Source organism: Mytilus edulis, chromosome 8 (assembly GCF_963676685.1).
Source record: "Mytilus edulis chromosome 8, xbMytEdul2.2, whole genome shotgun sequence".
NCBI lineage: Eukaryota > Metazoa > Mollusca > Bivalvia > Mytilida > Mytilidae > Mytilus > Mytilus edulis.
The window spans coordinates 55,907,835-55,930,746 of record NC_092351.1 but is presented as its reverse complement, the minus strand read 5'-3'; the positions used below and the strand labels follow the sequence as shown (position 1 = coordinate 55,930,746).

General features: G+C 36.6%; 1 long non-coding RNA gene across 2 annotated transcripts; it reads left to right on the top strand.

Annotated features, from left to right (window-relative positions):
- The first annotated feature begins 6,728 nt into the window (after positions 1-6,728).
- Positions 6,729-21,081, top strand: LOC139485919 (uncharacterized). 2 transcript variants are annotated; one of them, XR_011655425.1, is made up of 5 exons: positions 6,729-7,269; positions 11,283-11,916; positions 15,929-16,562; positions 18,112-18,257; positions 20,578-21,081. It is a non-coding gene; the product is annotated as an uncharacterized lncRNA (long non-coding RNA). The 2 variants fall into 2 exon arrangements; XR_011655426.1 differs by lacking the exon at positions 18,112-18,257.
- The last annotated feature ends 1,831 nt before the right edge of the window (positions 21,082-22,912 follow it).

Here is a 22,912-nt window from a genome sequence, read left to right as displayed (position 1 = left end):
AATCCTCTATCAGATGTGAACATATTTACCAATGCTACAATAACTGGCGGAACATTTACAATTAATTAAGTAAATAAAGATCGACCTACCCGATTCTCCTTGTGCATCCACCGCCATTGACAACTGACTTGAAAATGTGCGTGTCAGAAATTGACCTCATAGAAAAAGACGTTGAATGTATAACTTTTCTGTTATATTGTGATACAAATATTGTTTAAGTTATAAATTTGATAATTTCTGTTTCAATTTTGAATTTTACAAACTTACAACTTTGCGAAATTAAACTGGTTTGAACTAGTTGGATAAAAATCGACAGGAAGGTTGATGGAAGAGCCTACACAAATACTGTACACCCTATATACACCGAACATAGAAATTACCGTAATTGTCCTAATCAGAATCGAAATAATTGATGCCAGCTATACTTTATTTTAGTTTTAACATGGGTAGGCATTATATTCGTGTTATTTTAGCCCTCGATATCGCTCTGGCAAAAATAATCAAGAATATAATGCCTACCCATGTTAAAACTACAATAAAGTATAGCTGGCATCAATTATTTCTTAAATAACAAATCAAACATTTTAAGTACATATTAAGTACAATGGTGACATATATAAAATTGAGAATGGAAATGGGGAATGTGTCAAATAGACAACAACCCGACCATAGAGAATACAACAGCAGAAGGTCACCAACAGGTCTTCAGTGCAGCGAGAAACTCCCGCACCCGGAGGCGTCCATCAGCTGGTCCCTAAACAAATATATATACTAGTTCAGTGATAATGAACGCCATACTAAACTCCAAATTGTACACAAGAAACTAAAATTAAAAATAATACAAGACTAACAAAGGCCAAAGGCTCCTGACTTGGGACAGGCGCAAAAATGCGGCGGGGTTAAACATGTTTATGAGATCTCAACCCTCCCCCTATACCTCTAGCCAATGCAGAAAAGTACACGCATAACAATACGCACATTACAATTCAGTTCAAGAGAAGTCCGAGTCTGATGTCAGAAGATGAAACCAAAGAAAATAAATAAAATGACAATAATACATAGATAACATACACTATTGCAGCGATACAACTTTATTTATTTTCGCATTTTAGACATTCAGCTTACCGTTTTAGATGATCTGGATTAGTTGAATTATCTATATTTCAGTTTGACGGTTTCTGTAATATTAGTCTCGTTGTGGTTTTTATACGACCGCAAACATTTTTGCGGTCGTATATTGGTATCATGTCGGCGTCGTCGTCGTCGTCGTCGTCGTCAGCGTCGTCCGAAGACGGATGGTTTCCGGATAATAATTTTAGTATAAGTAAATAGAAATCAATAAAATGTTAACACAATGTATATAACCAAAAAAGGAAGCTTGGGATTAATTATGGGTGTTATGGTCCCTAAGGTTTAGGAATTAGGGGCCAAAAGGGGTCCAAAACAATCATTTATCTAGTGTCAGTACAAAAAGTTGTGTATAAGTATTTCAATTGTTCTGAAATTGTACCACAATGTTTAATACCATAAGTAGAAGGTTGGGATATATTTTGTGGATTATGGGGCAAAGAGTCTGGGAATAAATGGCCAAAAAGGGGCCAAAAACAAGCATGTTTGTAGTGTCAAGACAATAGACAACTTTCGAGTTCGATGCATTTCCGTCAAAAACTCTGGTTTTAGTGAACGTCATTTGTGCGTTTAGGGGCGTCGTCACTTCCGTTTCAATGTTGAGCGAGTGGGTTGGAAAACTATAATTCTATATTGTACGAATTATTCAGCAAATTAAATTCTCAAAATTGACAATCAGCACTGCTGTCATTAGGGAATTGTCATTAAGTACCTACAGAACAACCATTATTTCTAGTTTATCCTGCACAACGACGATCACTAAGACGCTTGATGAACGTAAATAGTGCAGGGATACAGGCGATCCCCTCTATCTGGTAAATGACGTCATAAAGGCATGCATAATTGACGAGTTTTTGCCGGTGACGGATGAACTCGAAAGTGGTCTATAAATTGGAGTCTTTGTCCAGAATGGTTGTTGAATCACCTAAAACCAATGCTTTATGAAATCTTTGAAAATTGGAGTTATCTTTCTTTGTCCAGAATAGTAGTTGAATCAACTTAAATCAATGCTATATATATACAATATACGATGCAATATTCACTTTACTACCAACTGATAAATTAAAGCAGTCTTTACCATTCAGTGATAACAAGCACTTTGATTACCATTCTAGGGTTATGCCCCTTTACAAATAGAAAAATTGAAGAATTTTTTAGTTTCTGTTCTCTTAACTTAAGTTTGTCTGAACTAAATTTAATGAAATGTGTATATAATGCTTATTACCTCTAAACTCAGTTTAAGTTCAATGTTTGGCAGCTTCACTTTTACAGTTCATGAGTTATGTCCCTTTATAACGTTATATGCTAGCGGGGGCATCATCTGTGTCCCTTTGGACACATTCCCCATTTATTTTTTTAGAAGTTACTATTAATTAATATCAATTTTAACCATGACTGTATGACATTTTATATTTCAATATTTTAGGATGTATTTAAATGAGTAGTTAATGTTGCAAACTCCATTAGAAATTTGAATTGAGATCATTTTTTGAATAAGGGAAAGGGGGAGGTGAACAAAATGGGGGGGGGGGGGGTCAATTTTTCTCATTTCAGATTTTAGAAATTAAAATGAAAATTTCTTCAAATGTATGTTGTTTTTGAGAGGATTAATATTCAACAGCATAGTGAATTGCTCAAAAGCAAATACATTTTTTTAAGTTCATTAGACCACATTCATTCTGTGTCAGAAACCTAATATGCTGTATCAACTATTTAATCACAATCCAAATTCAGAGCTGTATCCAGCTTGAATGTTGTGTCCATACTAGCCCCAACCATTCAGGGTTCGACCTCTGCGGTCGTATAAAGCTGCGCCCTGCGGAGCATCTGATTATGTAATATATTTAGTTGTGTGTCTCTCTGAGTTGATCATTTCTTATGCAATATTTGTATCCTCTTATCTTCACTGTGTATCATCGCCACCGGAAATTGGGTACTAACGAAGCGGAGAGAAATAGAAAAAAAAGTAAACAAGTTAAGAATTCATTCAATTTAAAGCATTTCCACTCATTGGATGAGGGTGCCGCTTAATAAATGATTTTCTGATATATAATTCCTTAAATTATTAGGCAGATAAGTACAAAATTAATACAAGATTGTGTGTAATACTCCAAAACTTGCTACTTAGTACCGGAAAATTTCGAGGCCGATCGTCCTCTGTCGCCCCATTCTCAAATATTGAACTGTTTTTCATTATTAAGAGATTCTCCACGTGGGCAATGATACCAGAGGAAGAGGTACTTATTGTCTTTAAAATGGCCCAAAGCACTTGCACCCTAGACCCGTACGAGTTTATCAGTAGAAGGTTAAAAGGGGGGATATGGTATTCCGGTTTACAACGAATTCGAACTGAACTATTGCCGGCTGGCCAAACTAAGAGATTCTCCACATCAACCATCATACCAGAGGTAGAGGTTGGTATTGCCTATAAAATGGCTCATAGCACTTATGCCCTAGACCCGTACGAGTTAGTCAGGAAAGGATAAGGGGGGTACCCTGGTATATCACAAATTCGAAAATGAACTATTGCCGGCTGGTCAAACGAAGAGATTCTCCACGTGGGCAATGATACCAGAGGAAGAGGTACTTATTACCTTTAAAATGGCTCATAGCACTTGTACCCTAGACCCGTACGAGTTTGTCAGTAGAAGTCTAAAAGGGGGGATATGGTATTCCGGTTTACAACGAATTCGAACTGAACTATTGCCGGCTGGCCAAACTAAGAGATTCTCCACATCGACCATCATACCAGAGGTATAGGTTGGTATTGTCTATAAAATGGCTCAGAGCACTTATGCCCTAGACCCGTACGAATTAGTCAGAAAAGGATAAGGGGGGTACCTTGGTATATCACAAATTCCAAAATGAACTTTTGCCGGCTGGCCAAACGAAAAGATTCTCCACGTGGGAAATGATACCAGAGAAAGAGGTACTTATTGCCTTTAAAATGGCCTATAGCACTTGTACCCTAGACCCGTACGAGTTTGTCAGTAGAGGGTTCAAAGTGGGGATATGGTATCCCGGATACAACGAATTCGAACTGAACTATTGCCGGCTGGCCAAACTAAGAGATTCTCCACATCGGCCATTATACCAGAGGTAGAGGTTGGTATTGCCTCTAAAATGGACCATAGCACTTATGCCCTAGACCCGTACGAGTTAGTCAGAAAAGGATAAGGGGGGTACCCTGGTATATCACAAATTCGAAAATGAACTATTGCCGGCTGGCCAAACGAAGAGATTCTCCACGTGGGCAATGATACCAGAGGAAGAGGTACTTATTGCCTTTAAAATGGCCCAGAGTACTTATACCCTAGACTCGTACGAGTTTGTCAGTAGAGGGTTCAAAGGGGGGATATGGTATCCCGGATACAACGAATTCGAACTGAACTATTGCCGGCTGGCCAAACTAAGAGATTTTCCACATCGGCCATTATACCAGAGGTAGAGGTTGGTATTGCCTCTAAAATGGCTCATAGCACTTATGCCCAAGACCCGTACGAGTTAGTCAGAAAAGGATAAGGGGGGTACCCTGGTATATCACAAATTCGAAAATGAACTATTGCCGGCTGGTCAAACGAAGAGATTCTCCACGTGGGCAATGATACCAGAGGAAGAGGTACTTATTGCCTTTAAAATGGCCCATAGCACTTATACCCTAGACCCGTACGAGTTTGTCAGTAGAGGGTTCAAAGGGGGGATATGGTATCCCGGATACAACGAATTCGAACTGAACTATTGCCGGCTGGCCAAACTAAGAGATTCTCCACATCGGCCATTATACCAGAGGTAGAGGTTGGTATTGCCTCTAAAATGGCCCATAGCACTTATGCCCTTGACCCGTACGATTTAGTCAGAAAAGGATAAGGGGGCTACCCTGGTATATCACAAATTCGAAAATGAACTATTGCCGGCTGGCCAAACGAAGAGATTCTCCACGCGGGCAATGATACCAGAGGAAGAGGTAATTATTGCCTTTAAAATGGCCTATAGCACTTATACCCTAGACCCGTACGAGTTTGTCAGTAGAGGGGGATATGGTATCCCTGATACAACAAATTCGAACTGAACTATTGCCGGCTGGCCAAACTAAGAGATTCTCCACATCGAACATTAAACCAGAGGTAGAGGTTGGTATTGCCTCTAAAATGGCCCATAGCACTTATGCCCTAGACCCGTACGACTTAGTCAGAAAAGGATAAGGGGGGTACCCTGGTATATCACAAATTCGAAAATGAACTATTGCCGGCTGGCCAAACGAAGAGATTCTCCACGTGGGCAATGATACAAGAGGAAGAGGTACTTATTGCCTTTAAAATGGCCTATAGCACTTATACCCTAGACCCGTACGAGTTTGTCAGTAGAGGGTTCAAAGGGGGGATATGGTATCTCGGATACAACGAATTCGAACTGAACTATTGCCGGCTGGCCAAACTAAGAGATTCTCCACATCGGCCATTATACCAGAGGTAGAGGTTGGTATTGCCTCTAAAATGGTCCATAGCACTTATGCCCTAGACCCGTACGAGTTAGTCAGAAAAGGATAAGGGGGCTACCCTGGTATATCACAAATTCGAAAATGAACTATTTCCGGCTGGCCAAACGAAGAGATTCTCCACGTGGGCAATGATACCAGAGGAAGAGGTACTTATTGCCTTTAAAATGGCCCAGAGCACTTATACCCTAGACCCGTACGAGTTTGTTAGTAGAGGGTTCAAAGGGGGGATATGGTATCCCGGATACAACAAATTCGAACTGAACTATTGCTAGCTGGCCAAACTAAGAGATTCTCCACATCGACCATTATACCAGAGGTAGAGGTTGGTATTGCCTCTAAAATGGCTTATAGCACTTATGCCCTAGACCCGTACGAGTTAGTCAGAAAAGGATAAGGGGGGTAACCTGGTATATCACAAATTCGAAAATGAACTATTGCCGGCTGGCCAAACGAAGAGATTCTCCACGTGGGCAATGATACCAGACGAAGAGGTACTTATTGCCTTTAAAATGGCCCAGAGCACTTATACCCTTGACCCGTACGAGTTTGTCAGTAGAGGGTTCAAAGGGGGGATATGGTATCCCGGATACAACGAATTCGAACTGAACTATTGCCGGCTGGCCAAACTAAGAGATTTTCCACATCGGCCATTATACCAGAGGTAGAGGTTGGTATTGCCTCTAAAATGGCTCATAGCACTTATGCCCAAGACCCGTACGAGTTAGTCAGAAAAGGATAAGGGGGGTACCCTGGTATATCACAAATTCGAAAATGAACTATTGCCGGCTGGTCAAACGAAGAGATTCTCCACGTGGGCAATGATACCAGAGGAAGAGGTACTTATTGCCTTTAAAATGGCCCATAGCACTTATACCCTAGACCCGTACGAGTTTGTCAGTAGAGGGTTCAAAGGGGGGATATGGTATCCCGGATACAACGAATTCGAACTGAACTATTGCCGGCTGGCCAAACTAAGAGATTCTCCACATCGGCCATTATACCAGAGGTAGAGGTTGGTATTGCCTCTAAAATGGCCCATAGCACTTATGCCCTTGACTCGTACGATTTAGTCAGAAAAGGATAAGGGGGCTACCCTGGTATATGGGACAAGACCCCTAAAGGACCTTGAGATGAGGAACACAGATTTTTGACTCTCATTAAAAAATTAGTCCGCCATGCATATGTGGGAGCTGTGATTTTAAAAATTGACATAAATGAACTAGGACTGGTGTTTTATACAGCTGATGTGATGTGAAAAAAAGTATACAAAAATAAACCTGATCAAAAAATTACAAAGGACATATTTTTTAATGATTTTTATGGTCAGAATTTTGGGATTATTTCCTGTGGAGAGTGACTTTTTTCACTATCTTTCGGGGTTGGGCACTTGACGGGAAAACGAATCACACTTGCCACCCCGAAAATCGCACCACATGTGTCCAAGTGTCTCAGCTTCAAAACGAGCTATCATACATATCCAAGTTTACGATATGGCCTGAGCAACAGAAGAAAACGTTAACATTATGGCCTATGGAGAATCTAATGCGCATATTGACCCATCTTGTGACCTTTAATTTCAAAGGTGATGGAGTGTTTCATGGCTCAGTGACTACAATATTAGGATGAAAGCTGCTGAAATCAAGGTCAGTTACACTCTTTTAGTGCTAATTAATCAAAACAATACAAAATGGCTTCTCAAACTTTTGATTTTTATCAAAAATATACCAATATTCTGTTGTTAAATTGCATTGATGCAGAAAATGGGTCGTGTAAAATCTGGACAGGGGCCATTCAGAGGAAAAGAAATTATATGTTAGGGATGCTAAATGTGGCTTATCCAAATGGAAAAAGGACAAAAATGAATGTTGCACGCTTGTCAAAAATGTTGCAGCTAAAAACTATTGATATTGATAGAAATTTAGATGCCTCCCATCTCTGTCATAATGCCTTGTGTGTCAATGCTGCCCATATAATTTTTGAGCCCCATGATTTAAATAACCACCGTAAGGTCTGTGTAGCTTCACAAAAATGCACCATTCATGAACTGCATGGAACAACATATCCTAACTGCATGCTGCATCTTAAACTGTGGTTTGTTATATTTTTAATTCTAAAATTTAAGTCTCCCCGAGGTGACAACTGCACATTTCATTATGCACGAATCATTTACTCAAATACAAGTTTCTTACACTGCTAAAAAAAATGAAAATGGGATAAAAGCCCTCCCTCTTACCCTCCAAGACACTGAAACAAACATGCATGTTTATTAACCTGAGGTAAAACATTTACGGCTGGTTTCACGAGTGTTTACATTTTACTTTACATAGAAGGGGGAGTAACTCTTGTTGTTTACAAATGTATTTTTACCTGTGTCAGGAAATTGGGACAATCAAACCACATCAACCAACTGAAGTAAGCACGAGTGAAAAGAAATCCTCAATATAAAAACCAAACAAATCAAACAAAAACTACAAAATTATAAAATTAGGATATCAAAAAGTAAAAGAAAAAGCCTACAGAACTAAAATAGTTGCAAAACAGAATGGAAGTAAATATGGACATGATTTTATTTTATTTTATTTTATTTTATTTCCTTGTATGTTCAGTTTCAACTAATGTGTGCAGTATAGGAAACACAAATTTTTATGCAATATATACATGTGTCTAAATTTGCATGTATGATGCTGTGTGTGGTATGTTTCAATGTCTTGGACCTTTATCCCATTTTCAAAACAGTTAAAATGAAACAAACTCTTTATTATAGAAATAGAAATAACTCAACTCAAAACAACATGCACATGCATATTACTGAAAAAGATTTTGATTTATCATCACAATAATTTATATAACATTTATTAGTCCCTGTAATCATAAAAAATAAATAAATAGCTAAATAAATTAATACATTTGTACATGTACTATTTCCTGAAATAGCTGAAAGAGAAATGGGAATTGTGACCTTGTTAATCTGGCCAAAAACTACAACCAGGCTGCGGAACAAACTCTTTGCAGTTAGTTAACTGACTAAGCTTTGGTTCCAACTGATGTTTTTTGTACCCGTCATTTCGGTTACTTTTGTGAAGCAGAAAATTAATCGCCTGCCTTTTACGAGCCTGTAACCTTCGATATTTTACTTTTGAACTTTTTTGATATGCACTATCATACATTTCAAGTTTACGTATTTTTTTCAGAGCTACTGCAGCACGAGACTTTTTACCCATTGTGCAGCCAACAGCTTTTAGAGTTTTAACCAAGGCAACATCTCTATTATTATTTACTTTCAAGACTGCTGCAGAAGCACGACCTATGGCATTGCGGGAGAAATTCTTATTTTTTGGTAGGTATGTGGAAATAGTCCTATTTACAGACTCACACTTGTTAGTGTTACTGAAAAATTTCATTTGATCTAACGCACTCTGCGAGAGTTTCATCTCTAGCAATGATTCTATTAATAATTTGTCTCTGTCAGTTGGTATCAGAGACCCATTTTGTAAGCCATGGCTATTTAGGTTTATTGATTTATACCACCAGCTTGTTTTTTTACCACCATTACAAAGTGTTATGCTCCATCTACACGTATCACCGCAATTACCACTGTAGCAATTTACCACAGACCGAACAATACCAGGCAAGCATTTTGAAATTTGTTGTCGGTCACCATTGTACTTCATAAATAATGATTTCATTATACCATGCGACCTTAGTTTTATATCATTTGCAAAAGCTGTTTTTATATCATTTTTCTGAGCTTTTGTTACACCAGCGAACATACCAACACTAAAATTTGCTCGAATTCCTTCACGGAACTGACTTTGACCCCTATGAATTGTATCGGCAAGTCTGTTAACCGACCATAAGGGACCAAATACCTCTTGCATGGCCTCTTGTAAACCTTTTACACTTTTTGCATCACCATCAGTAGTGCAATAATCTACAAGTAACTCATTTGTGGCAATTTTTTTACCTATTTCATACCCTAGATCCTTTTCACTCAAAGGATCATACCTATTGGTATTTGCTGTACAATGCTCATGGTTAGGACATTCAACATCATAACCTTTACCCCGTAACCATGCACCGACCCAGCATAGTTTGTTTATTAAGTGAAGTCCTATAACATCATGACTGTCAGTTTCATTCTCACAGGCAATGCCAATTGCTTGTGAGGCATTTTGACCCATTTTATGTCTACTTTTAATATAAACACTCTGGTAAGTACCATCCATTTGTAATTTTATTGGACTATTTTTATTTAACCCTAAGGTTTCATTTCTCCTTTTAAAATTCTCAACCACCTTTTTAGTTTACTCATTAGCAAGTTTAACAACCTTGTCACATACATTATTGGTTATTCTTTGCATTGTTGTTCTTGCCATAGGAGGAATACACGAACTGGTCAAAAGTACTCGCGCGCTATCATTACCTATGTTAGAGTTTATTACACCAGTTTGAAACCCATAGTTTATGCTGGCACTCTTGCGGCCAGGACGCCCAGTCTCAATTTCTCTAAACAGTTTATATTTTTCTGATATAAACTTACACTTTGTACATTTTAATTCCCAAATCCAACCGAGACCCCACTGAGTCTCTTGCACAAGTTCAAAATGTGGAACATTACAATGTGGACTTTCATTTATATGACAAATTATTAGATTATTCATCATTAAAATATTTAAATCTCTATCCACTGTTCTATTTTCTGTATTTGTATCCCCTAAATATTCATCCAAATAGTCATCAGACACTTTATGTGGACGAAGGAGTTTCACGGTAGTAGCACACTTTTCAGTCTGAGGTGCTACATATGACTTCTTATCATAACTTTCTTTAGAATACAATTTAAAATCCTTTTCAGTAAGGCGGGGTAACCAGAGGGATTCAGTGGGTTTTTTTGGCAATACATTTGTAGTTGAATTAGTAAATTCACTTTTAGATGATGCAGATGATACTTGCATAGATGAATTTTTTAAAACCTGTGTAGATGGAGCTGTAGATGGAGCAACACCATTGCAATCTTGATTTGTTGCTAGGGAATCATAACGTGATAAAAATGCTTGGTTACCAACCTTAAATTTGTTTCGTTTCTTTTTGCCTTTCATTTTTCAAAATTACTACACTCTGTAAGTTGTGTACAACTCTAAATTATGATGTCATAATGCAATGACGTCACAAAAACCATGACGTCACAATGTACTCTTCACCAAAAAAATAACCCATTTTTCCCACTTTCATGACACATACAAAGAAAACCTCTAAAATTCTTATTACTTGATGGATTTTAAAAACAAGACTAGCTTTGGAAAGGTCTATGACTAATCTTTACAGTAATGCAAAGATATAAGAGCTTTTTATTCAATAAAAAAAAATATAATAGAAAACAAGACTCTCAGGGTGGAAAAAATTCTTAAATCTGATAGTTTTTAAGTGAAAAACACTATATTTTCATGATTTATCAACAAAAAAAGATGATTTGTAGAAAGTCTGTAAGGTAAAAGAGGCTTATGAATTGCAGTTATACCAAAAAAAGTTAAAACAAATGTTTAAAATGAAAATTTATAGTATATGCTTATTGTGTTTTTTTCTTTCTTAAAAATGATATTAAACAGTTATAAACATTGCTACCTAAAAGTATTAAAATGACCTTATTTTATTTCAGATATGGCTAAAACTTCACAGAATTGTTCAGAAATGTGTACTGAAGGGATACAAACTGCAAAATAAGTGGAATCTGACATTAGCTGATCTAATATGGGACAAGACCCCTAAAGGACCTTGAGATGAGGAACACAGATTTTTGACTCTCATTAAAAAATTAGTCCGCCATGCATATGTGGGAGCTGTGATTTTAAAAATTGACATAAATGAACTAGGACTGGTGTTTTATACAGCTGATGTGATGTGAAAAAAAGTATACAAAAATAAACCTGATCAAAAAATTACAAAGGACATATTTTTTAATGATTTTTATGGTCAGAATTTTGGGATTATTTCCTGTGGAGAGTGACTTTTTTCACTATCTTTCGGGGTTGGGCACTTGACGGGAAAACGAATCACACTTGCCACCCCGAAAATCGCACCACATGTGTCCAAGTGTCTCAGCTTCAAAACGAGCTATCATACATATCCAAGTTTACGATATGGCCTGAGCAACAGAAGAAAACGTTAACATTATGGCCTATGGAGAATCTAATGCGCATATTGACCCATCTTGTGACCTTTAATTTCAAAGGTGATGGAGTGTTTCATGGCTCAGTGACTACAATATTAGGATGAAAGCTGCTGAAATCAAGGTCAGTTACACTCTTTTAGTGCTAATTAATCAAAACAATACAAAATGGCTTCTCAAACTTTTGATTTTTATCAAAAATATACCAATATTCTGTTGTTAAATTGCATTGATGCAGAAAATGGGTCGTGTAAAATCTGGACAGGGCCATTCAGAGGAAAAGAAATTATATGTTAGGGATGCTAAATGTGGCTTATCCAAATGGAAAAAGGACAAAAATGAATGTTGCACGCTTGTCAAAAATGTTGCAGCTAAAAACTATTGATATTGATAGAAATTTAGATGCCTCCCATCTCTGTCATAATGCCTTGTGTGTCAATGCTGCCCATATAATTTTTGAGCCCCATGATTTAAATAACCACCGTAAGGTCTGTGTAGCTTCACAAAAATGCACCATTCATGAACTGCATGGAACAACATATCCTAACTGCATGCTGCATCTTAAACTGTGGTTTGTTATATTTTTAATTCTAAAATTTAAGTCTCCCCGAGGTGACAACTGCACATTTCATTATGCACGAATCATTTACTCAAATACAAGTTTCTTACACTGCTAAAAAAAATGAAAATGGGATAAAAGCCCTCCCTCTTACCCTCCAAGACACTGAAACAAACATGCATGTTTATTAACCTGAGGTAAAACATTTACGGCTGGTTTCACGAGTGTTTACATTTTACTTTACATAGAAGGGGGAGTAACTCTTGTTGTTTACAAATGTATTTTTACCTGTGTCAGGAAATTGGGACAATCAAACCACATCAACCAACTGAAGTAAGCACGAGTGAAAAGAAATCCTCAATATAAAAACCAAACAAATCAAACAAAAACTACAAAATTATAAAATTAGGATATCAAAAAGTAAAAGAAAAAGCCTACAGAACTAAAATAGTTGCAAAACAGAATGGAAGTAAATATGGACATGATTTTATTTTATTTTATTTTATTTTATTTCCTTGTATGTTCAGTTTCAACTAATGTGTGCAGTATAGGAAACACAAATTTTGATGCAATATATACATGTGTCTAAATTTGCATGTATGATGCTGTGTGTGGTATGTTTCAATGTCTTGGACCTTTATCCCATTTTCAAAACAGTTAAAATGAAACAAACTCTTTATTATAGAAATAGAAATAACTCAACTCAAAACAACATGCACATGCATATTACTGAAAAAGATTTTGATTTATCATCACAATAATTTATATAACATTTATTAGTCCCTGTAATCATAAAAAATAAATAAATAGCTAAATAAATTAATACATTTGTACATGTACTATTTCCTGAAATAGCTGAAAGAGAAATGGGAATTGTGACCTTGTTAATCTGGCCAAAAACTACAACCAGGCTGCGGAACAAACTCTTTGCAGTTAGTTAACTGACTAAGCTTTGGTTCCAACTGATGTTTTTTGTACCCGTCATTTCGGTTACTTTTGTGAAGCAGAAAATTAATCGCCTGCCTTTTACGAGCCTGTAACCTTCGATATTTTACTTTTGAACTTTTTTGATATGCACTATCATACATTTCAAGTTTACGTATTTTTTTCAGAGCTACTGCAGCACGAGACTTTTTACCCATTGTGCAGCCAACAGCTTTTAGAGTTTTAACCAAGGCAACATCTCCATTATTATTTACTTTCAAGACTGCTGCAGAAGCACGACCTATGGCATTGCGGGAGAAATTCTTATTTTTTGGTAGGTATGTGGAAATAGTCCTATTTACAGACTCACACTTGTTAGTGTTACTGAAAAATTTCATTTGATCTAACGCACTCTGCGAGAGTTTCATCTCTAGCAATGATTCTATTAATAATTTGTCTCTGTCAGTTGGTATCAGAGACCCATTTTGTAAGCCATGGCTATTTAGGTTTATTGATTTATACCACCAGCTTGTTTTTTTACCACCATTACAAAGTGTTATGCTCCATCTACACGTATCACCGCAATTACCACTGTAGCAATTTACCACAGACCGAACAATACCAGGCAAGCATTTTGAAATTTGTTGTCGGTCACCATTGTACTTCATAAATAATGATTTCATTATACCATGCGACCTTAGTTTTATATCATTTGCAAAAGCTGTTTTTATATCATTTTTCTGAGCTTTTGTTACACCAGGGAACATACCAACACTAAAATTTGCTCGAATTCCTTCACGGAACTGACTTTGACCCCTATGAATTGTATCGGCAAGTCTGTTAACCGACCATAAGGGACCAAATACCTCTTGCATGGCCTCTTGTAAACCTTTTACACTTTTTGCATCACCATCAGTAGTGCAATAATCTACAAGTAACTCATTTGTGGCAATTTTTTTACCTATTTCATACCCTAGATCCTTTTCACTCAAAGGATCATACCTATTGGTATTTGCTGTACAATGCTCATGGTTAGGACATTCAACATCATAACCTTTACCCCGTAACCATGCACCGACCCAGCATAGTTTGTTTATTAAGTGAAGTCCTATAACATCATGACTGTCAGTTTCATTCTCACAGGCAATGCCAATTGCTTGTGAGGCATTTTGACCCATTTTATGTCTACTTTTAATATAAACACTCTGGTAAGTACCATCCATTTGTAATTTTATTGGACTATTTTTATTTAACCCTAAGGTTTCATTTCTCCTTTTAAAATTCTCAACCACCTTTTTAGTTTACTCATTAGCAAGTTTAACAACCTTGTCACATACATTATTGGTTATTCTTTGCATTGTTGTTCTTGCCATAGGAGGAATACACGAACTGGTCAAAAGTACTCGCGCGCTATCATTACCTATGTTAGAGTTTATTACACCAGTTTGAAACCCATAGTTTATGCTGGCACTCTTGCGGCCAGGACGCCCAGTCTCAATTTCTCTAAACAGTTTATATTTTTCTGATATAAACTTACACTTTGTACATTTTAATTCCCAAATCCAACCGAGACCCCACTGAGTCTCTTGCACAAGTTCAAAATGTGGAACATTACAATGTGGACTTTCATTTATATGACAAATTATTAGATTATTCATCATTAAAATATTTAAATCTCTATCCACTGTTCTATTTTCTGTATTTGTATCCCCTAAATATTCATCCAAATAGTCATCAGACACTTTATGTGGACGAAGGAGTTTCACGGTAGTAGCACACTTTTCAGTCTGAGGTGCTACATATGACTTCTTATCATAACTTTCTTTAGAATACAATTTAAAATCCTTTTCAGTAAGGCGGGGTAACCAGAGGGATTCAGTGGGTTTTTTTGGCAATACATTTGTAGTTGAATTAGTAAATTCACTTTTAGATGATGCAGATGATACTTGCATAGATGAATTTTTTAAAACCTGTGTAGATGGAGCTGTAGATGGAGCAACACCATTGCAATCTTGATTTGTTGCTAGGGAATCATAACGTGATAAAAATGATTGGTTACCAACCTTAAATTTGTTTCGTTTCTTTTTGCCTTTCATTTTTCAAAATTACTACACTCTGTAAGTTGTGTACAACTCTAAATTATGATGTCATAATGCAATGACGTCACAAAAACCATGACGTCACAATGTACTCTTCACCAAAAAAATAACCCATTTTTCCCACTTTCATGACACATACAAAGAAAACCTCTAAAATTCTTATTACTTGATGGATTTTAAAAACAAGACTAGCTTTGGAAAGGTCTATGACTAATCTTTACAGTAATGCAAAGATATAAGAGCTTTTTATTCAATAAAAAAAAATATAATAGAAAACAAGACTCTCAGGGTGGAAAAAATTCTTAAATCTGATAGTTTTTAAGTGAAAAACACTATATTTTCATGATTTATCAACAAAAAAAGATGATTTGTAGAAAGTCTGTAAGGTAAAAGAGGCTTATGAATTGCAGTTATACCAAAAAAAGTTAAAACAAATGTTTAAAATGAAAATTTATAGTATATGCTTATTGTGTTTTTTTCTTTCTTAAAAATGATATTAAACAGTTATAAACATTGCTACCTAAAAGTATTAAAATGACCTTATTTTATTTCAGATATGGCTAAAACTTCACAGAATTGTTCAGAAATGTGTACTGAAGGGATACAAACTGCAAAATAAGTGGAATCTGACATTAGCTGATCTAATATGGGACAAGACCCCTAAAGGACCTTGAGATGAGGAACACAGATTTTTGACTCTCATTAAAAAATTAGTCCGCCATGCATATGTGGGAGCTGTGATTTTAAAAATTGACATAAATGAACTAGGACTGGTGTTTTATACAGCTGATGTGATGTGAAAAAAAGTATACAAAAATAAACCTGATCAAAAAATTACAAAGGACATATTTTTTAATGATTTTTATGGTCAGAATTTTGGGATTATTTCCTGTGGAGAGTGACTTTTTTCACTATCTTTCGGGGTTGGGCACTTGACGGGAAAACGAATCACACTTGCCACCCCGAAAATCGCACCACATGTGTCCAAGTGTCTCAGCTTCAAAACGAGCTATCATACATATCCAAGTTTACGATATGGCCTGAGCAACAGAAGAAAACGTTAACATTATGGCCTATGGAGAATCTAATGCGCATATTGACCCATCTTGTGACCTTTAATTTCAAAGGTGATGGAGTGTTTCATGGCTCAGTGACTACAATATTAGGATGAAAGCTGCTGAAATCAAGGTCAGTTACACTCTTTTAGTGCTAATTAATCAAAACAATACAAAATGGCTTCTCAAACTTTTGATTTTTATCAAAAATATACCAATATTCTGTTGTTAAATTGCATTGATGCAGAAAATGGGTCGTGTAAAATCTGGACAGGGGCCATTCAGAGGAAAAGAAATTATATGTTAGGGATGCTAAATGTGGCTTATCCAAATGGAAAAAGGACAAAAATGAATGTTGCACGCTTGTCAAAAATGTTGCAGCTAAAAACTATTGATATTGATAGAAATTTAGATGCCTCCCATCTCTGTCATAATGCCTTGTGTGTCAATGCTGCCCATATAATTTTTGAGCCCCATGATTTAAATAACCACCGTAAGGTCTGTGTAGCTTCACAAAAATGCACCATTCATGAACTGCATGGAACAACATATCCTAACTGCATGCTGCATCTTAAACTGTGGTTTGTTATATTTTTAATTCTAAAATTTAAGTCTCCCCGAGGTGACAACTGCACATTTCATTATGCACGAATCATTTACTCAAATACAAGTTTCTTACACTGCTAAAAAAAAATGAAAATGGGATAAAAGCCCTCCCTCTTACCCTCCAAGACACTGAAACAAACATGCATGTTTATTAACCTGAGGTAAAACATTTACGGCTGGTTTCACGAGTGTTTACATTTTACTTTACATAGAAGGGGGAGTAACTCTTGTTGTTTACAAATGTATTTTTACCTGTGTCAGGAAATTGGGACAATCAAACCACATCAACCAACTGAAGTAAGCACGAGTGAAAAGAAATCCTCAATATAAAAACCAAACAAATCAAACAAAAACTACAAAATTATAAAATTAGGATATCAAAAAGTAAAAGAAAAAGCCTACAGAACTAAAATAGTTGCAAAACAGAATGGAAGTAAATATGGACATGATTTTATTTTATTTTATTTTATTTTATTTCCTTGTATGTTCAGTTTCAACTAATGTGTGCAGTATAGGAAACACAAATTTTTATGCAATATATACATGTGTCTAAATTTGCATGTATGATGCTGTGTGTGGTATGTTTCAATGTCTTGGACCTTTATCCCATTTTCAAAACAGTTAAAATGAAACAAACTCTTTATTATAGAAATAGAAATAACTCAACTCAAAACAACATGCACATGCATATTACTGAAAAAGATTTTGATTTATCATCACAATAATTTATATAACATTTATTAGTCCCTGTAATCATAAAAAATAAATAAATAGCTAAATAAATTAATACATTTGTACATGTACTATTTCCTGAAATAGCTGAAAGAGAAATGGGAATTGTGACCTTGTTAATCTGGCCAAAAACTACAACCAGGCTGCGGAACAAACTCTTTGCAGTTAGTTAACTGACTAAGCTTTGGTTCCAACTGATGTTTTTTGTACCCGTCATTTCGGTTACTTTTGTGAAGCAGAAAATTAATCGCCTGCCTTTTACGAGCCTGTAACCTTCGATATTTTACTTTTGAACTTTTTTGATATGCACTATCATACATTTCAAGTTTACGTATTTTTTTCAGAGCTACTGCAGCACGAGACTTTTTACCCATTGTGCAGCCAACAGCTTTTAGAGTTTTAACCAAGGCAACATCTCCATTATTATTTACTTTCAAGACTGCTGCAGAAGCACGACCTATGGCATTGCGGGAGAAATTCTTATTTTTTGGTAGGTATGTGGAAATAGTCCTATTTACAGACTCACACTTGTTAGTGTTACTGAAAAATTTCATTTGATCTAACGCACTCTGCGAGAGTTTCATCTCTAGCAATGATTCTATTAATAATTTGTCTCTGTCAGTTGGTATCAGAGACCCATTTTGTAAGCCATGGCTATTTAGGTTTATTGATTTATACCACCAGCTTGTTTTTTTACCACCATTACAAAGTGTTATGCTCCATCTACACGTATCACCGCAATTACCACTGTAGCAATTTACCACAGACCGAACAATACCAGGCAAGCATTTTGAAATTTGTTGTCGGTCACCATTGTACTTCATAAATAATGATTTCATTATACCATGCGACCTTAGTTTTATATCATTTGCAAAAGCTGTTTTTATATCATTTTTCTGAGCTTTTGTTACACCAGGGAACATACCAACACTAAAATTTGCTCGAATTCCTTCACGGAACTGACTTTGACCCCTATGAATTGTATCGGGAAGTCTGTTAACCGACCATAAGGGACCAAATACCTCTTGCATGGCCTCTTGTAAACCTTTTACACTTTTTGCATCACCATCAGTAGTGCAATAATCTACAAGTAACTCATTTGTGGCAATTTTTTTACCTATTTCATACCCTAGATCCTTTTCACTCAAAGGATCATACCTATTGGTATTTGCTGTACAATGCTCATGGTTAGGACATTCAACATCATAACCTTTACCCCGTAACCATGCACCGACCCAGCATAGTTTGTTTATTAAGTGAAGTCCTATAACATCATGACTGTCAGTTTCATTCTCACAGGCAATGCCAATTGCTTGTGAGGCATTTTGACCCATTTTATGTCTACTTTTAATATAAACACTCTGGTAAGTACCATCCATTTGTAATTTTATTGGACTATTTTTATTTAACCCTAAGGTTTCATTTCTCCTTTTAAAATTCTCAACCACCTTTTTAGTTTACTCATTAGCAAGTTTAACAACCTTGTCACATACATTATTGGTTATTCTTTGCATTGTTGTTCTTGCCATAGGAGGAATACACGAACTGGTCAAAAGTACTCGCGCGCTATCATTACCTATGTTAGAGTTTATTACACCAGTTTGAAACCCATAGTTTATGCTGGCACTCTTGCGGCCAGGACGCCCAGTCTCAATTTCTCTAAACAGTTTATATTTTTCTGATATAAACTTACACTTTGTACATTTTAATTCCCAAATCCAACCGAGACCCCACTGAGTCTCTTGCACAAGTTCAAAATGTGGAACATTACAATGTGGACTTTCATTTATATGACAAATTATTAGATTATTCATCATTAAAATATTTAAATCTCTATCCACTGTTCTATTTTCTGTATTTGTATCCCCTAAATATTCATCCAAATAGTCATCAGACACTTTATGTGGACGAAGGAGTTTCACGGTAGTAGCACACTTTTCAGTCTGAGGTGCTACATATGACTTCTTATCATAACTTTCTTTAGAATGCAATTTAAAATCCTTTTCAGTAAGGCGGGGTAACCAGAGGGATTCAGTGGGTTTTTTTGGCAATACATTTGTAGTTGAATTAGTAAATTCACTTTTAGATGATGCAGATGATACTTGCATAGATGAATTTTTTAAAACCTGTGTAGATGGAGCTGTAGATAGAGCAACACCATTGCAATCTTGATTTGTTGCTAGGGAATCATAACGTGATAAAAATGCTTGGTTACCAACCTTAAATTTGTTTCGTTTCTTTTTGCCTTTCATTTTTCAAAATTACTACACTCTGTAAGTTGTGTACAACTCTAAATTATGATGTCATAATGCAATGACGTCACAAAAACCATGACGTCACAATGTACTCTTCACCAAAAAAATAACCCATTTTTCCCACTTTCATGACACATACAAAGAAAACCTCTAAAATTCTTATTACTTGATGGATTTTAAAAACAAGACTAGCTTTGGAAAGGTCTATGACTAATCTTTACAGTAATGCAAAGATATAAGAGCTTTTTATTCAATAAAAAAAAATATAATAGAAAACAAGACTCTCAGGGTGGAAAAAAATTCTTAAATCTGATAGTTTTTAAGTGAAAAACACTATATTTTCATGATTTATCAACAAAAAAAGATGATTTGTAGAAAGTCTGTAAGGTAAAAGAGGCTTATGAATTGCAGTTATACCAAAAAAAGTTAAAACAAATGTTTAAAATGAAAATTTATAGTATATGCTTATTGTGTTTTTTTCTTTCTTAAAAATGATATTAAACAGTTATAAACATTGCTACCTAAAAGTATTAAAATGACCTTATTTTATTTCAGATATGGCTAAAACTTCACAGAATTGTTCAGAAATGTGTACTGAAGGGATACAAACTGCAAAATAAGTAAAATCTGACATTAGCTGATCTAATATGGGACAAGACCCCTAAAGGACCTTGAGATGAGGAACACAGATTTTTGACTCTCATTAAAAAATTAGTCCGCCATGCATATGTGGGAGCTGTGATTTTAAAAATTGACATAAATGAACTAGGACTGGTGTTTTATACAGCTGATGTGATGTGAAAAAAAGTATACAAAAATAAACCTGATCAAAAAATTACAAAGGACATATGTTTTAATGATTTTTATGGTCAGAATTTTGGGATTATTTCCTGTGGAGAGTGACTTTTTTCACTATCTTTCGGGGTTGGGCACTTGACGGGAAAACGAATCACACTTGCCACCCCGAAAATCGCACCACATGTGTCCAAGTGTCTCAGCTTCAAAACGAGCTATCATACATATCCAAGTTTACGATATGGCCTGAGCAACAGAAGAAAACGTTAACATTATGGCCTATGGAGAATCTAATGCGCATATTGACCCATATCACAAATTCGAAAATGAACTATTTCCGGCTGGCCAAACGAAGAGATTCTCCACGTGGGCAATGATACCAGAGGAAGAGGTAATTATTGCCTTTAAAATGGCCCATAGCACTTATACCCTAGACCCGTACGAGTTTGTCAGTAGAGGGGGATATGGTATCCCTGATACAACAAATTCGAACTGAACTATTGCCGGCTGGCCAAACTAAGAGATTCTCCACATCGAACATTAAACCAGAGGTAGAGGTTGGTATTGCCTCTAAAATGGCCCATAGCACGTATGCCCTAGACCCGTACGAGTTAGTCAGAAAAGGATAAGGGGGGTACCCTGGTATATCACAAATTCGAAAATGAACTATTGCCGGCTGGCCAAACGAAGAGATTCTCCACGTGGGCAATGATACAAGAGGAAGAGGTACTTATTGCCTTTAAAATGGCCTATAGCACTTATACCCTAGACCCGTACGAGTTTGTCAGTAGAGGGTTCAAAGGGGGGATATGGTATCTCGGATACATCGAATTCGAACTGAGTTATTGCCGGCTGGCCAAACTAAGAGATTCTCCACATCGGCCATTATACCAGAGGTAGAGGTTGGTATTGCCTCTAAAATGGCCCATAGCACTTATGCCCTAGACCCGTACGAGTTAGTCAGAAAATGATAAGGGGGCTACCCTGGTATATCACAAATTCGAAAATGAACTATTGCCGGCTGGCCAAACGAAGAGATTCTCCACGTGGGCAATGATACAAGAGGAAGAGGTACTTATTGCCTTTAAAATGGCCCATAGCACTTATACCCTAGACCCGTACGAGTTTGTCAGTAGAGGGTTCAAAGGGGGGATATGGTATCCCGGATACAACAAATTCGAACTGAACTATTGCTGGCTGGCCAAACTAAGAGATTCTCCACATCGACCATTATACCAGAGGTAGAGGTTGGTATTGCCTCTAAAATGGCTTATAGCACTTATGCCCTAGACCCGTACGAGTTAGTCAGAAAAGGATAAGGGGGGTAACCTGGTATATCACAAATTCGAAAATGAACTATTGCCGGCTGGCCAAACGAAGAGATTCTCCACGTGAGCAATGATACCAGAAGAAGAGGTACTTATTGCCTTTAAAATGGCCCAGAGCACTTATACCCTTGACCCGTACGAGTTTGTCAGTAGAGGGTTCAAAGGGGGGATATGGTATCCCGGATACAACAAATTCGAACTGAACTATTGCCGGCTGGCCAAACTAAGAGATTCTCCACATCGACCATTATACCAGAGGTAGAGGTTGGTATTGCCTCTAAAATGGCGCATAGCACTTATGCCCTAGACCCGTACGAGTTAGTCAGAAAAGGATAAGGGGGGTACCCTGGTATATCACAAATTCGAAAATGAACTATTGCCGGCTGGCCAAACGAAGAGATTCTCCACGTGGGCAATGATACCAGAGGAAGAGGTCCTTGTTGCCTTTAAAATGGCCCAGAGTAATTATACCCTAGACCCGTACGAGTTTGTCAGTAGAGGGTTCAAAGGTGGGATATAGTATCCCGGATACAACGAATTCGAACTGAACTATTGCCGGCTGGCCAAACTAAGAGATTCTCCACATTGACCATTGTACCAGAGTTAGAGGTTGGTATTGCCTCTAAAATGGCCCATAGCACTAATGCCCTAGACCCGTACGAGTTAGTCAGAAAAGGATAAGGGGGGTACCCTGGTATATCACAAATTCGAAAATGAACTATTGCCGGCTGGCCAAACGAAGAGATTCTCCACGTGGGCAATGATAC